We start from the raw sequence: 4,958 nt of genomic DNA on the forward strand, positions 1-4,958 counted from the left end.
CTCTTCATGTTTGAAACGATTTCTTTTTAGGTATAATTAAATAATCTACTCGTATATCATTTTTAAGTATTTCACCAACTTTCATCAAAATTCTTATAAAAAGGATTCTTAAAAAAATAAAGGCAATATTCTGCTTTTTGGGGATTCAAGAGATCGTGCCCTAACGTGCTGAGTTTCGATTTTTTTTCATTTGACCGAAGTAACCGAATAACCTTCAAAATTAAGGTGCATGAGTTTTGAAAATCCAAAGACTGGCTTACTCTCGAGGGTTTAAAGTGTTGTGTCCTAACGTGTTGGATGTGACATTTTATTACTTCGGGACGAGAAGGTCTTTAACATCTGCTTCGATTTATCTAAACATATTTGCAAAATAAATGTTAATGAAAAGAGAGGATCGTATTTTTAAATTCTTTACGAACTTTTAACTTTCGAAATTAAGACATTAATTAATCAATTAGGTACCGATTTTGGGCGTTACGAGGGTGCTAATCCTTCCTCGTACGTAACCGACTCCCGAACCCGTTTTCTCAAATTTCGTAGACCAAAATCGTTGTTTTAGTAAATCAAAATGTTTTATTAAAATGACCAAAATTTCTAGGTGATCTGATCACACCTAAACAAAAAAAGATTGGTGGCGACTCCCAATTTTCGTTTTCTTTTCAAAAATCAAGTCGACCTCGTTTTCTCAAAAAAAAGGTTTCGACATCTATTATTCAGAGACTGTATTATTTTATTTTGGATTATGACATAAGACATAAGATTTGAGTTTTTTTTATATCGCTTGCATGACATTTATTTTGATTTTAGGATATCAAATTATGAATATTAATTAATTTATACATGAACCTTGAATTTTATTAAAAACTAAATTGAATATCACTTTTCGCTACTGGGATATAATTGAATTTGGGGTAATAAATAAATTAGGAATTAGTTAAGTTTCACCATTATACGAAAACATATAACTTAATCCTTTTTTTAATTAATTGATGAGTTTTTCTGAAAATTTAATTTTTTTATTTTAAATTAAACAAATGATTCAATATGATTGCTTTATAAACTCCGATAGTTTACTAAGTCATTGGTGACTAAAGTAATCTTCCGAGTTTAATTCTAACGTCTAGGCCGGATTGATGAAGTTAAAAAAACATTTAAACTTCTATTTCATAGCTAGTTTTGACTTATGTATATATGGGCCGACATGGTCGTGGATTTCAATAGGATACTACATATTTGTTTAGTAAAACCAAAAATAACCAAAAATAAAATTATTTGGAATGGGTTAATTCATAAATTCGGTTTGGGTAATTGTTAAAACTTCAATTAATTCATTCAATGGAAGTTTGTTTAAGTAATTAATAAAATTTTTCTCTATTTTTTTTTTGGTTTATATGTTGAAAAGCTCTTAAAAAATACGAAAAAAATTAATTAAGTTTTATATCAAATTTGCATTCAATTAAAGTCTTGTCTTTAACAAAAAAATTAATTAAGCCCATCTGTTATCAATTTTTGTCGTGAATATATTGATCGTTAAAAAGAATTAACGAGCCAATCGGATGGTGACATGTGACAGTTTATGATTTTATCTAATATTTTCCCATAAAAATGATTAAAAATTCTTTAAAATATAAAATTAAAAATTAAAAATATTTTAAAATTAATATAAACTTATAACAATCATAAAAAAATAATAAAAAACTTATAAACATTATAAAAAATCTAATAAATTTTAATAAATTATAAATCTTTTATAAAAATTAATGAAAATATTTAAAATATTATAAAAACGTATACAAATTCTTAAAAACTTATAAAAATCATAAAAAATTATTAAGAACATTAAAATCGATACAATCTTATAAAAATTATTAAAAAATCATAAAAACTTGAATTAGACTGAATTAGTTGATTGGACCGATTATACCGAAATCAACAAGTGTACCAATCTAGAGAAAGCCATTAGATTGGTCGACTTGGGAGCCAAGAAATTAAATTAATTTTTAATATTTTATTTAATTAAATTGGATGAATTGAAAAATCGGTGGCTTGATCACTGATCTAACTTTATTAAAAAAAACTTAATTTTGAATTTTTTTATTAATTTTATAAAATTTCACTATCCAACTATTAGTGTATGTCAATATGAAATATATTGACCAAGGTTTTCAGAATTAGACCGAGGTCAAATTAGTTAGGCTACCGGTTTGTCAGTTTGACCAGTCCATCCAATTTAATTAAAGAATATATTAAAAAAATTGGTTCAACTACTCGGCTTATAGGTTAACCAATCTAATGTCTTTCTTTAGATTGGTACCTTTGCCGATTTCGATCTAACTAGTCCAACTAATTGATTCGGCATAGTTCATGTTTTTATGATTTTTTAATAATTTATATCATTTTTATTTTATTTTTATATTTTTTAATATTTTTTATGATTTTTATAAGTTTTTAAGAAGTTTTATAGGTTTTTTAATAAAATTGTAAATATGTTTTTATTAATTTTAAAAATTGTTTATAATTTATTATTTTTATAATATTATAAGTTTTTATTAATTTTTATAAGTTTATATCAAATTTAATATTCTTTAATATTTAATGATTTTTATGATTTTTTTCTTATCTTTTCTGATTTTTTAATATTTTTTATGGGAAAATATTAGATTAAATTAGAAGCTGTCACATGTCATCATTCGATTGGTCTGTCAATTTTTTTAACGGTTAACATTGTCAATGATGAAAACTATTAATGGAAATACTTAATTGATTTTTTTTAAAGAGCTTAATTGAATGCAAATTTAATACAATAGTTTAATTGAGTTTTTTCGCAGGACTTTTTTTTTTTGGACATATAAGCATTTTTTTTAAGAAATGGTTGTAAGTTTCTGGTTGGATTGTTTGGGGGTGTTTTCTCATCTGGGGTCTCAACTTAAGGCTGTTTAATGGAGGAAGTTGGCTATTGGTCTTGGCTGTGGGTAGGTACTGAAGGCATACCAGAAACTTTCAAAATGAAATTGTGGGGATCTAGCTTGGATGTTCACCTTCTTCTTCTTTTATGCATCTAAGCTCAAATATGAGATGTTATATTAGGGTGAGGTGTTTTTTTCTTGTCATTTGGATTTAGTTCTGTAACTTGACTTTTGGTGTGATCTCCTTTATTTTTATTTGGGTTTGGGTCTACATTACAGCTTGTTGGATAACTTTGATTATTTTGATGGTCCTCTTCAAGTGACATAAGGAACCAATTGGCATAACCATTGTGATAACACGTGTTGACGCCATCAAATTACCTCACCTGCTTACACCAAAGCACGACCAGAATCATAGTCTTAGGTAAGCCATTGTTAGACTAATTGAGAAATTACTCTTCCCCAGCACAAGATCCAACATATATATATATTATATATGAAAACCATAACGAGGAATCATAATGCTTGTGAAGATGACGATGGATTAAGCAAACGTAATGGACCCACCTCATCGCTAACATCACTCTTGCTTACGCCAACAGAAAATTAATGTCCATGTAAATGATCTGTTTACATCTAGTTCCAACAGATGATTGCAGGTAGGCTTTACATGGATGCGGAGCTTTTTAGGTGGTAAAAATATTATAGAAATCCCTATACTCAAATCTGACCTGCAAGCCACCACCAAATTGCTAAATTCCTGATTTGTTTTTTGTAATGCTCAGCGCCAACCTGCATTGAACTTGGAACATATGGAATAGCCCACATGGTAAAGAAGATTGCATTTACAAATTTCAAGTACATGCATATTACTGATAACAGACCCTTTTCTCATAGATTGATTATCAGCCTACCAATTATTATAATCCATTTATATTTCCACTATACCCTATTTTCAATATAAGAACATTTCCCCATTCAACCATGGATAAAATAATAAAAAGATTCATGCAAGGGGTTGCCTAAACTATAGAGCTACTTCTCTTTGGGTGATCATTATTGCTAATGGGTCAACTCTATTATATAATACTCTAATAATACAAAGCACAATGATTAAATAATTTTAAGAGCAAAATCGAATAAAAAAAAGGAAGGACCACCATTATTATGTCAACAGTACATCCAAATATTGTATGGAAGGGAGTTAGGGTATTGGATTCCTTTAATATTTAATATAAATATAGAGATTAAACCTTAAATTTCATGTTAATTAAATTATATTTTAAATAAATTTATCATTAAATCAGTGACGTGATTAGTTGGATTCCAGCAATTAACATCAGCATCTCCATTTAATTTAATGACAACAAAGCTTTTAGCACCTCAGCTATATTATCTTTGCATTTCGATTTTGATTGCTATATTGGTCTATAACAATCAGGATTTCAAATCAAACACTAATCAATCAACCAATTAAACAAATAATTGTGGTTCTTTCAAAATCCTACTCCCTTCATCAAGTGACATAAGGAATCAGTTGGCATAACCATGGTGATAAAACGTGTTGACGCCATCAAATTACCTCAGCCACTTACACGAAAGCATGACCATGTATATCAAACGAATCATATACTTAGGTAAGCCATAGAATTGTCGCCTCCGGAATATCAGATTTCAGATGCTGTTTTAATTGAGAAATTAGTCTTCCCGAGGACTAGATCCAACCTCGTTAGATGCTACACATATAGGTGTGTCTGTGTGTGTGTGTTTTCTTTAATCTTATTATTATTGTTGTTTTCTCGATTTAATTAATGAAAAGTGAAAACCATAACTAAAGAATAAAGATGATGTTATGAAGATGACGATGGATTAAGCTAACGTAATGGACTGACCTCATGAGTAACATCACTCATGCTTATGCAAATAGAAATTATCCCACCAATAAAAGTACAAATTTACTTTTAAAAGTTGTTGCTATTAAATCTATTAAGGATTTTGATGTAAGGGAGGCTAATGTTCATATGTTGTACTTTATCATTATACCTATTCAAA

Source organism: Gossypium hirsutum, chromosome A07 (genome assembly GCF_007990345.1).
Source record: "Gossypium hirsutum isolate 1008001.06 chromosome A07, Gossypium_hirsutum_v2.1, whole genome shotgun sequence".
Taxonomy (NCBI): domain Eukaryota; kingdom Viridiplantae; phylum Streptophyta; class Magnoliopsida; order Malvales; family Malvaceae; genus Gossypium; species Gossypium hirsutum.